Below are 13,539 nucleotides of genomic sequence, written 5' to 3' on the forward strand. Positions count from 1 at the left end.
CTGGACCGGCCAGCGTCCGTCCCTTCCTTGGAGCGCTTCGGGCGACGTCGGCTTCGGCTTCATGATCATCTCCATGTCCAGCTGCTTCTCTCCTTCCCTTGACCTTGGCTTGTCCTCCTCTCCGGTGTCTTGATGTGCCTTGTACCTAATGACACATAGCACATCGGCATGAGGTAGCATTCCATCCAAAGGAGTACCGAGGTCAAGGGTGGTGAGGAGCGAGTTCACCTTATCATGTAGCGCTTTGACTCGAGCCCGAGTCATCGGTCCACTTGGGGGACTTGTTGGTCTTGGTGTGGAGGTGTCCGAAGGCCACCCCGCATCAATATGGGTCCCATTTTGCAGGAGCGGTCTCAACATTTCCAAGGCGGCACGGGATCGAAAGAAAACGTAAGTATCCAAAAATCAGGGGGTCAAAAAAATCCAAGAAAATAAACATTTATCGTTCAGAGAGGATGACATGAGGGACCCATGAGGCAGCAACGTCCTCAACGTTTCAAAGGCAGCATGAGATCGAAAGAAAAAAGGAAAGTAGACAGAAATTAGGGGTTAAAAATAAATCCAAGAAAGGAAATATTTATTGTTCATAGAGAATGACATGTGGACCCATTGATCTAGCAGCGTCATCAACATTTCAAAGGCGACAGGGGATCAAAAGAAAAGGCAAATAGCCATAAATTAGGGGTAAAAAATAACTCCAAGAAAGGAAACTTTTATTGTACATAGAGGATTACATATGGGTCCCATTTTGCAGTAGCGGTCTCGACGTTTCCAAGGAGGCACGGGATCGAAAGAAAAGGTAAGTAGCAAAAAATCAGGGGGTCAAAAAATCCAAGAAAATAAACATTTATCGTTCTGAGAGGATGACATGTGGGACCCTAAGGCAGTAGCGTCCTCAACGTTTCAAAGGCGGCATGAGATCGAAAGAAAAGGCAAGTGACCAAATATAAGGAGCGCAAAATAATCCAACAAAAGAAACTTTTACTGTACATAAAGGATGACATATGGGTCCCATTTTGCAGGAGCGGTCTCAATGTTTCCAAGACGGCACGGGATCGAAAGAAAAAGTAAGTAGAAAAAAATCAGGGAGTCAAAAAAATCCAAGAAAAGACATTCATAGTTCAGAGAGGATGACATGCGGGACCCATAAGGCAGCAGCGTCCTCAATGTTTTAAGGCGGCATGAGATCGAAATAAAATGGCAAGTAACTTGAAATTAGGGGTCAAAAATAAATCCAAGAAAAGAAAAATTTATAGTTCAGAGATGATGACATACGGGACCCATGAGCCAGCAGCGTAAATGGCTCGGTCGGAGAGCATGAACGAGAGGGCGCGATCAAAAAAACATCGCTAGAGACGCTGCTATCTAGGCCCTACAGCCCTAGGCGGTACGGATTTGCGTTGACTTGGCCTGCACACCTAAGAATTCAACATGCACCACGTCCCGGGACACCATACGTGACGTTTTCCATGTTTATGTCGTGCTAGCACTACAAGAAAAGTTGCCATGGCCGACGAAGTTGAAGTCGCGCCATGGTTGCTGGTGTACCATGGCCGATGATTTTTGGTCTCTCTGTTGTGCATGTCAAAACGTTTTTTTCTCGTTTTTGAGGCCACCTAGCCCGACGAAAACGGCCAAAACGTCGCGTATGGTGGCCCGGGACGTGGTGCATCTCGAAATCTCGGGTTCGCCGGCCGAGTCAACGCAAATCCGCACCGCCGAGGGATGTAGGGCCCAGATGGCAGCCTCTCTGGCATTGTTTTTTTCTCTCGATCGCGCCATCTCGTTCAACGCTCTCCGATCGAGTCGTTTACGATGCAGGATCATGGGTCCCGCATGTCATCCTCTATGAACCAAAATTCTTTCTATTCTTGGATTTTTTTTGACCCCCGATTTCTGGCTACTTCCTTTTTCTTTTGATCCCTTGCCGCCTTGGAAACGTTGAGACCGCTGCTGCTAAATGGGACCCGCATGTCATCCTCTATGTGCAATCAACTTTCTTTTCTTGGAGTTTTTTGGCACCTCAAATTTGGTCACTTGCCTTTTTCTTTCGATCCCCTGCCGCCTCTCAAACGGTGATACCGCTGCTGCTAAATGGGACCCGCATGTCATCCTCTATGTACTATAAAACTTTCTTTTCTTGAATTATTTTTGGCTCCTCATATTTGGTCACTTGCCTTTTTCTTTCGATCCCGTGCAGCCTCCCAAACGGTGATACCGCTGCTGCTAAATGGGACCCGCATGTCATCCTCTATGTACTATAAAACTTTCTTTTCTTGAATTATTTTTGGCTCCTCATATTTGGTCACTAGCCTTTTTCTTTCGATCCCCTGCCGCCTCTCAAACGGTGATACCGCTGCTGCTAAATGGGACCCGCATGTCATCCTCTATGTACTATAAAACTTTCTTTTCTTGAATTATTTTTGGCTCCTGATATTTTTTCACTTGCCTTTTTCTTTCGATCCCGTGCAGCCTCTCAAACGGTGAGACCGCTGCTGCTAAATGGGACCCGCATGTCATCCTCTATGTACAATCAAGTTTCTTTTCTTGAATTATTTTTGGCTCCTGATATTTGGTCACTTGCCTTTTTCTTTCGAACTCATGCCACGTTTGAAACGTTGACGAACCTGCAGGCTCATGGGACCCGCATGTCATCCTCTATGTACTATAAAAGTTCATTTTCTTGGTTTTTTTCACCCTCTGATTTTTGGCTATTTCCTTTTTCTTTTGATCCCCTGCCGCCTTTGAAACGTTGAGGACTCTGCTGGCTCATAGGTCCCACATGTCAGCCTCTATGTACAATCAAGTTTCTTTTCTTGAATTATTTTTGGATCCTGATATTTGGTCACTTGCCTTTTTCTTTCGATCTCATGCCACGTTTGAAACGTTGAGGAACCTGCTGGCTCATGGGACCCGCATGTCATCCTCTATGTACAATAAAACTTTCTTTTCTTGGATTTTTTTGGCACCTGATATTTGGTCACTTGCCTTTTTCTTTCGATCTCATGCCACCTTTGAAACATTGACTAAGCTGCTGGCTCATGGGTCCCGCATGTCATCCTCTACGATAATAAAAGTTTTCTTTCTTGGAGTTATTTTTGACCCCTAATTTCTGGCTATTTGCCTTTTTCTTTTGATCTCCTGCCCCCTCTGAAACGATGAGGACGCTGTTGGCAGGTCGGTCCCTCATGTCATCCTCTATGAACAATAAAAGTTTCCTTTGATGGATTTATTTTGAACCCCTAATCAATTTCTGGATATTTCCTTTTTTTCTTTTGATCCCCTGCCGCCTTGAAATCGCTGAGGATGTTGCTGCCTCATGGGTCCCGCATGTCATCCTCTCAGAACGGTAAATGTTTTCTTTTCTTGGATTTTGTTGACCAAACGATTTTTGGCTTATTTTTTCTTTCGATCTCCTGCAGCCTTTAAAACGTTGAGGACGCTGCTGGCTCACGGGTCCCACATGTCAGCCTCTATGAACAATTTACGCTGAGGATGCTGCTGCCTCATGGGTCCCGCATGTCATCCTCTCAGAACGAAAATGTTTCTTTTCTTGGATTTTTTACCAACAGATTTTTGGTTTATTTTTTCTTTCCATCCCCTGCCGCCTTTAAAACGTTGACGACGCTGCTGGCTCATGGGTCCCCCATGTCAGCCTCCCCGTACAACAAACATGTGATATCTTGATTATTTTGCAGGCAATAAACAGTGTATTGCGCTCTGAACTATTTCTAACGGATAAAATAAATCTTTATTTTTACATAAACAAACTTATATGTTGAATCTCCTTGTTTTTTTGTTTTTGCGAAGCATAGGACTTTCCTGTTTATTTAGAAAATTCCGAACTTTCCTGTTTTGGAGTGGGCTGAAATTGTACGAGTCAAAAGGACAAGCAGGATAGTTCGAAGGCCCAGATGTCCAGATGCACCCCAATTGAAATCTTTCTTCTTGGATTTTTTTTCACCCCCTGATTTCTGGCTAGCTACTTCATTTTTCTTTTGGTCCTATGCCGCCTTGGAAACGTTGAGACCGCTGCTGCAAAATGGGACCCGCATGTCATCCTCTATGTACAATAAAATTTCTTTTCTTGGATTATTTTTGGCACTCATGGGTCCCGCATGTCATCCTCTATGAACCAAAATTCTTTCTATTCTTGGATTTTTTTGACCCCCTGATTTCTGGCTACTTCCTTTTTTCTTTTGATCCCTTGCCGCCTTGGAAACGTTGAGACCGCTGCTGCTAAATGGGACCCGCATGTCATCCTCTATGTGCAATCAACTTTCTTTTCTTGGAATTTTTTTTGGCACCTCATATTTGGTCACTTGCCTTTTTCTTTCGATCCCGTGCAGCCTCTCAAACGGTGATACCGCTGCTGCTAAATGGGACCCTCATGTCATCCTCTATGTACTATAAAACTTTCTTTTCTTGAATTATTTTTGGCTCCTCATATTTGGTCACTTGCCTTTTTCTTTCGATCTCATGCCACGTTTGAAATGTTGAGGAACCTGCAGGATCATGGGACCCGCATGTCATCCTCTATGTGCTATAATAGTTTATTTTCTTGTATTTTTTTCACCCTCTGATTTTTGGCTCTTTCCTTTTTCTTTCGATCTCATGCCACGTTTGAAACGTTGAGGAACCTGCTGGCTCATGGGACCCGCATGTCATCCTCTATGTGCTATAAAAGTTTATTTTCTTGTATTTTTTTCACCCTCTCGATTTTTGGCTATTTCCTTTTTCTTTTGATCCCCTGCCACCTTGGAAACGTTGGGTAAGTCTGCGACTCATGGGACCCGCATGTCATCCTCTATGTACAATCAACTTTTTTTCTTTTGATCTCAAGCCGCATTTGAAACGTTGAGACCGCTGTCGCTAATTGGGACCCGCATGTTATCCTCTATGTACAATAAAGTTTTTTCTTGGATTATCTTTGGCTCCTGATATTTTGTCACTTGCCTTTTTCTTTCGATCTCATGCCGCCTTTGAAACGTTGAGTAAGCTGCTGGCTCATGGGTCCCGCATGTCATGCTCTACGAACAATAAAAGTTTCCTTTCTTGGAGTTATTTTTGACCCCTAATTTCTGGCTATTTGCCTTTTTCTTTTGATCTCCTGTCCCCTTTGAAACGATGGGGACGCTGTTGGCAGGTTAGTCCCACATGTCATCCTCTATGAACAATAAAATTTTCCTTTGATGGATTTATTTTGAACCTAATTTCTGGATAATTCCTTTTTTCTTTTGATCCCCTGCCGCCTGGAATCGTTGAGGATGCTGCTGCCTCATGGGTCCCACATGTCATCCTCTCAGAACGGTAAATATTTCTTTTCTTGGATTTTTTTACCAACTGATTTTTGGCTTATTTTTTCTTTCGATCTCCTGCCGCCTTTAAAACGTTGTCGACGCTGCTGGCTCACGGGTCCCACATGTCAGCCTCTATAAACAATAAACGTTGAGGATGCTGCTGCCTCATGAGTCCCGCATGTCATCCTCTCAGAACGATAAATGTTTTCTTTTGTTGGATTTTTTTACCAACTGATTTTTTTATTATTATTATTTTCGATCCCCTGCCGCCTTTAAAAGGTTGACGACGCTGCTGGCTCATGGGTCCCCGATGTCAGCCTCCCCGTACAAGAAACATGTGATATCTTATTATTTTGCATATAATAAACAGTGTATTTCACTCTGAGCTATTGCAAACGGATGAATTAAATCTTTATTTTTCATAAACAAACTTATATGTTGAATCTCCTTGTTTTTTGTTTTTGCGAAGCATAGGACTTTCCTTTTTCTTGAGAAAAATCCGAACTTTCCTATTTTGGAGTGGGTTGAAATTGTACGAGTCAAAAGGCCCAGCAGGATAGTTCGAAGGCCCAGATGTCCAGATGCAGCCCAATTGAAATTTTTCTTTTCTTGGATTTTTTCACCCCCTGATTTCTGGCTACTTCATTTTTCTTTTGGTCCTGTGCCTACTGCAAAATGGGTCCCGCATGTCATCCTCTATGTACAATAAAATTTCTTTTCTTGGATTATTTTCGGGTCCTGATATTTGGTCACTTGCCTTTTTCTTTCGATCTCATGCCGCCTTTGAAACGTTGAGGAAGCTGCTGGCTCATGGGTCCCGCATGTCATCCTCTATGAACAATAAAAGTTTCCTTTCTTGGAGTTATTTTTTACCCCTAATTTCTGGCTACTTCTTTTTTCTTTTGATCCCCTGCCGCCTTTTAAACGTTGAAGACTTTCTAGCTCATGGGTCCCACATGTCAGCCTCTATGAACAATAAATATTTCCTTTCTTGGAGTTAGTTTTTACCCCTAATTTCTGGCTATTTGCCTTTTTTTCTTTCGATCCCCAGTCGCCTTCGAAACGTAGAGGACGCTGCTGCTCATGGGTCCCAGATGTCAGCCTCTATGAACAATAAACCTTTCCTTTGTTGGATTTATTTTTCACCCTCTGATTTTTGGCTATTTTCCTTTTTTTCTTTTGATGCACTGCCGGCTTGGAAACGTTGAGTAAGCTGCTGACACATGGGGCCCGCTGATACGTCTCCGACGTATCGATAATTTCTTATGTTCCATGCCACATTATTGATGATATCTACATGTTTTATGCACACTTTATGTCATATTCGTGCATTTTCTGGAACTAACCTATTAACAAGATGCCGAAGAGCCGATTCGTTGTTTTCTGCTGTTTTTGGTTTCAGAAATCCTAGTAACGAAATATTCTCGGAATTGGACGAAATCAACGCCCAGGGTCCTATTTTGCCACGAAGCTTCCAGAAGACCGAAGGAGAGTCGAAGTGGGGCCACGAGGTGGCGACACACCAGGGCGGCCCGGCCCAGGCCCTGGCCGCGCCGACCTATGGTGTGGGCCCCTCGTGCCGCCTCTTTACCTGCCCTTCCGCCTACAAATAGCCTCCGTCGCGAAACCCCCAGTACAGAGAGCCACGATACGGAAAACTTTACTAAGACGCCGCCGCCGCCAATCCCATCTCGGGGGATTCTGGAGATCTCCTCCGGCACCCTGCCGGAGAGGGGATTCATCTCCCGGAGGACTCTACACCGCCATGGTCGCCTCCGGAGTGATGAGTGAGTAGTTCACCCCTGGACTATGGGTCCATAGCAGTAGCTAGATGGTTGTCTTCTCCTCATTGTGCTTCATTGTTGGATCTTGTGAGCTGCCTAACATGATCAAGATCATCTATCTGTAATTCTATATGTTGTGTTTGTCGGGATCCGATGGATAGAGAATACTATGTTATGTTAATTATCAATCTATTACCTATGTGTTGTTTATGATCTTGCATGCTCTCTGTTATTAGTAGAGGCTCTGGCCAAGTTTTTGCTCTTAACTCCAAGAGGGAGTATTTATGCTCGATAGTGGGTTCATGCCTCCATTAAATGCAGGACGAGTGACGAAAGTTCTAAGGTTGTGGATGTGCTTGTTGCCACTAGGGATAAAACATTGATGCTATGTCCGAGGATGTAGTTATTGATTACATTACGCACCATACTTAATGCAATTGTCCGTTGTTTTGCAACTTAATACTGGAAGGGGTTCGGATGATAACTTCGAAGGTGGACTTTTTAGGCATAGATGCATGCTTGGATAGCGGTCTATGTACTTTGTCGTAATGCCCAATTAAATCTCACTATATTTATCATGACATGTATGTGCATTGTTATGCCCTCTCTATTTGTCAATTGCCCGACTGTAATTTGTTCACCCAACATGCTTTTATCTTATGGGAGAGACACCTCTAGTGAACTGTGGACCCCGGTCCTATTCTTTACATTGCATACAATCTCTCGCAATACTTGTTTTACTGTTTTCTTGCAAACAATCATCTTCCACACAATACGGTTAATCCTTTGTTACAGCAAGCCGGTGAGATTGACAACCTCACTGTTTCGTTGGGGGCAAAGTATTTTGGTTGTGTTGTGCAGGTTCCACGTTGGCGCCGGAATTTCTGGTGTTGCGCCGCACTACATCCCGCCGCCATCAACCTTCAACGTGCTTCTTGGCTCCTACTGGTTCGATAAACCTTGGTTTCTTACTGAGGGAAACTTGCTGCTGTACGCATCACACCTTCCACTTGGGGTTCCCAACGAGCGTGTGCTTTACGCGTCATCAAGCTAAATTTATGGCGCCGTTGCCGGGGAGATCAAGACACGCTGCAAGGGGAGTCTCCACTTCTCAATCTCTTTACTTTGTTTTTGTCTTGCTTTATTTTATTTACTACTTTGTTTGCTGCATTATATTAAAACACAAAAAAATTAGTTGCTAGCTTTACTTTATTTACTGTCTTGCACTCTATATCAAAAACACAAAAAAATTAGTTACTTGCATTTACTTTATCTAGTTTGCTTTATTTACTACTGCTAAAATGAACACCCCTGAAAACACTAAGTTGTGTGACTTCACAACCACTAATAATAATGATTTCCTATGCACACCTATTGCTCCACCTGCTACTACAGCAGAATTCTTTGAAATTAAACCTGCTTTACTGAATCTTGTTATGAGAGAGGAATTTTCTGGTGTTAGTTCTGATGATGCTGCTGGCCATCTTAATAATTTTGGTTGAACTATGTGAAATGCAAAAGTATAAGGATGTAGATGGTGATATTATTAAATTGAAATTGTTTCCTTTCTCATTAAGAGGAAGAGCTAAAGATTGATTGCTATCTCTGCATAAGAATAGTATTGATTCATGGACTAAATGCAAGGATGCTTTTATTGGTAGATATTATCCCCCTGCTAAAATTATATCTTTGAGAAGTAGCATAATGAATTTTAAACAATTGGATAATGAACATGTTGCTCAAGCTTGGGAAAGAATGAAATCTTTGGTTAAAAATTGCCCAACCCATGGACTGACTACTTGGATGATCATCCAAACCTTCTATGCAGGACTAAATTTTTCTTCGCGGAATTTATTGGATTCACCTGCTGGAGGTACCTTTATGTCCATCACTTTGGGGGCAGCTACAAAGCTCCTTGATAATATGATGATTAATTACTCTGAATGGCACACGGAAAGAGCTCCACAAGGTAAGAAGGTAAATTCTGTTGAAGAATCCTCTTCCTTGAGTGATAAGATTGATGCTATTATGTCTATGCTTGTGAATGATAGGACTAATGTTGATCCTAATAATGTTCCGTTAGCTTCATTGGTTGCCCAAGAAGAACATGTTGATGTAAACTTCATTAAAAATAATAATTTCAACAACAATGCTTATCAGAACAATTCTAGTAATAACTATAGGCCATATCCTTATAATAATGGTAACGGTTATGCTAATTCTTATGGGAATTCTTACAATAATAATAGGAGTGTACCCCCTGGTCTTGAAGCCATGCTTAAAGAATTTATTAGTACACAAACTGCTTTTAACAAATCTGTTGAGGAAAAGCTCAATAAAATTGATATTCTCGCTTCTAAGGTTGATAGACTTGCCTCTGATGTTGATCTTTTGAAGTCAAAAGTTATGCCTAATATGGATATTGAAAATAAAATTGTTACTACAGCAAATGCCATCCAAGTTAGAATTAATGAGAATATAAGATTAATAGCTGAATTGCGTGCTAGGTGGGATAGAGAAGAAAATGAAAAACTAGCTAAAGAGAATAATGTAGCTAAAGTTTGGACTATTACCACCACTAGTAATGCTAATGCTCCACATGTTGCTGCACCTCCTACTATTAATGGTAAAATAATTGGTGTTGGCAATGTTTCTACTCCTAGTGCAAAGCGTACAAAACTGCCTGAAATTGCTAAAACTGCTGAAACTGCTTGTGATAAAACTGCTGAAATTTTTTCCAACATTGGGGACAATGATCCCATTGTTGTGGCTCATAATGATTTAGATTTTGATGATTGTCACATCTCTGAAGTTATAAAGTTCTTGCAAAAACTTGCTAAGAGTCCCAATGCTAGCGCTGTAAACTTGGCTTTCACAAAACATATTACAAATGCTCTCATAAAAGCTAGAGAAGAGAAACTAAAACTTGAAACTTCTATTCCTAGGAAGTTAGAAGATGGTTGGGAGCCCATCATTAAGATGAGGGTCAATGATTTTGATTGTAATGCTTTATGTGATCTTGGTGCAAGTATTTCGTTATGCCTAAGAAAGTCTATGATATGCTTGACTTGCCACCATTGAAAAACTGTTATTTGGATGTTAATCTCGCTGATAATGCTAAAAAGAAACCTTTGGGGAGAGTTGATAATGTTCATATTATGGTTAACAATAACCTTGTCCCCGTTGATTTTGTTGTCTTGGATATTGAATGCAATGCCTCTTGCCCCATTATATTGGGAAAACCTTTTCTTCGAACCGTTGGTGCTACTATTGATATGAAGGAAGGTAATATTAAATATCAATTTCCTCTCAAGAAAGGTATGGAACACTTCCCTAGAAAGAGAATGAAGTTACCTTATGATTCTATTATTAGAACAAATTATGATGTTGATGCTTCGTCTCTTGATGTTACTTGATATGCACTTTCTGCGCCTAGTAAAGGCGTTAAAGAAAAGCGCTTATGGGAGACAACCCATGTTTTTACTACATTACTTTGTTTTATATTTGAGTCTTGGAAGTTGTTTACTACTGTAGCAACCTCTCCTTATCTTAGTTTTATGTTTTGTTGTGCCAAGTAAAGTCTTTGATAGTAAAGTGAATACTAGATTTGGATTACTGCGCAGAAACATATTTCTTTGATGTCACGAATCTGGGCCTAATTCTCTGTAGGTAACTCAGAAAATTAAGCCAATTTACGTGAGTGATCCTCAGATATGTACGCAACTTTCATTCAATTTGGGCATTTTCATTTGAGCAAGTCTGGTGCCATTTTAAAATTCGTCTTTACGAACTGTTACTGTTTTGACAGATTCTGCCTTTTATTTCGCATTGCCTCTTTTGCTATGTTGGATGAATTTCTTTGATCCATTAATGTCCAGTAGCTTTATGCAATGTCCAGAAGTGTTAAGAATGATTGTGTAACCTCTGAACATGTTAATTTTTATTGTGCACTAACCCTCTAATGAGTTGTTTCGAGTTTGGTGTGGAGGAAGTTTTCAAGGATCAAGAGAGGAGTATGATGCAATATGATCAAGAAGAGTGAAAGCTCTAAGCTTGGGGATGCCCCGGTGGTTCACCCCTGCATATTCTAAGAAGACTCAAGCGTCTAAGCTTGGGGATGCCCAAGGCATCCCCTTCTTCATCGACAACATTATCGGGTTCCTCCCCTGAAACTATATTTTTATTCCGTCACATCTTATGTGCTTTGCTTGGAGCGTCGGTTTGTTTTTGTTTTTGTTTTGTTTGAATAAAATGGATCCTAGCATTCACTGTATGGGAGAGAGAGACATGCTCCGCTGTAGCATATGGACAAGTATGTCCTTAGGCTTTACTCATAGTATTCTTGGCGAAGTTTCTTCTTCGTTAAATTGTTATATGGTTGGAATTGGAAAATGCTACATGTAGTAATTCTTAAATGTCTTGGATAATTTGATACTTGGCAATTTTTGTGCTCATGTTTAAGCTCTTTCATCATATACTTTGCACCCATTAATGAAGAAACACTTAGAGCTTGCTAATTTGGTTTGCATATTTGGTTTCTCTAAAGTCTAGATAATATCTAGTATTGAGTTTTGAACAACAAGGAAGACGGTGTAGAGTCTTATAATGTTTACAATATGTCTTTTATGTGAGTTTTGCTGCACCGTTCATCCTTGTGTTTGTTTCAAATAACCTTGCTAGCCTAAACCTTGTATCGAGAGGGAATACTTCTCATGCATCCAAAATCCTTGAGCCAACCACTATGCCATTTGTGTCCACCATACCTACCTACTACATGGTATTTCTCCGCCATTCCAAAGTAAATTGCTTGAGTGCTACCTTTAAAATTCCATCATTCGCCTTTACAATATATAGCTCATGGGACAAATAGCTTAAAAACTATTGTGGTATTGAATATGTACTTATGCACTTTATCTCTTATTAAGTTGCTTGTTGTGCGATAACCATGTTTCGGGGACGCCATCAACTATTCTTTGTTGAATATCATGTGAGTTGCTATGCATGTCCGTCTTGTCTGAAGTAAGAGAGATCTACCACCTTAATGGTTGGAGCATGCATATTGTTAGAGAAGAACATTGGGCCGCTAACTAAAGCCATGATTCATGGTGGAAGTTTCAGTTTTGGACATATATCCTCAATCAAATATGAGAATAATAATTGTTGCTACATGCTTATGCATTAAAGAGGAGTCCATTATCTGTTGTCCATGTTGTCCCGGTATGGATGTAAGTTGAGAATAATCAAAAGCGAAAAATCCAAAATGCGAGCTTTCTCCTTAGAACTTTGTACAGGCGGCATGGAGGTACCCCATTGTGACACTTGGTTAAAACATGTGTATTGCGATGATCCGGTAGTCCAAGCTAATTAGGACAAGGTGCGGGCACTATTAGTATACTATGCATGAGGCTTGCAACTTGTAAGATATAATTTACATAACTCATATGCTTTATTACTACCGTTGACAAAATTGTTTCATGTTTTCAAAATAAAAGCTCTAGCACAAATATAGCAATCGATGCTTTCCTCTTTGAAGGACCATTCTTTTTACTTTTATGTTGAGTCAGTTCACCTATCTCTCTCCACCTCAAGAAGCAAACACTTGTGTGAACTGTGCATTGATTCTTACATACTTGCACATTGCACTTGTTATATTACTCTATGTTGACAATTATCCATGAGATATACATGTTATAAGTTGAAAGCAACCGCTGAAACTTAATCTTCCTTTGTGTTGCTTCAATACCTTTACTTTGATTTATTGCTTTATGAGTTAACTCTTATGCAAGACTTATTGATGCATGTCTTGAAGTACTATTCATGAAAAGTCTTTGCTTTATGATTCACTTGTTTACTCATGTCATTACCATTGTTTTGATCGCTGCATTCATTACATATGTTTACAAATAGTATGATCAAGGTTATGATGGCATGTCACTTTAGAAATTATCTTTGTTATCGTTTTACCTGCTCGGGACGAGCAGAACTAAGCTTGGGGATGCTGATACGTCTCCGACGTATCGATAATTTCTTATGTTCCATGCCACATTATTGATGATATCTACATGTTTTATGCACACTTTATGTCATATTCGTGCATTTTACGGAACTAACCTATTAACAAGATGCCGAAGAGCCGGTAGACTGTTTTCTGCTGTTTTTGGTTTCAGAAATCCTAGTAACGAAATATTCTCGGAATTGGACGAAATCAACGCCCAGGGTCCTATTTTGCCACGAAGCTTCCAGAAGACCGAAGGAGAGTCGAAGTGGGGCCACGAGGTGGCGACACACCAGGGCGGCGCGGCCCAGGCCCTGGCTGACATAGGCATCCCAAATGGGCCTGCCGAAGATAGTACCCGGGGTTTACTGAAGGCCCATTACCCGAAGAATAAGAAGATTCGGAAGCCCAAGATATTATTAAGGAAAGCTAGAGTTGTAATAGAAAGTCTTATTTGTAA

The sequence above is a fragment of the Lolium rigidum genome, chromosome 6 (genome assembly GCF_022539505.1).
Source record: "Lolium rigidum isolate FL_2022 chromosome 6, APGP_CSIRO_Lrig_0.1, whole genome shotgun sequence".
In the NCBI taxonomy this organism is placed as follows: Eukaryota; Viridiplantae; Streptophyta; class Magnoliopsida; order Poales; family Poaceae; genus Lolium; species Lolium rigidum.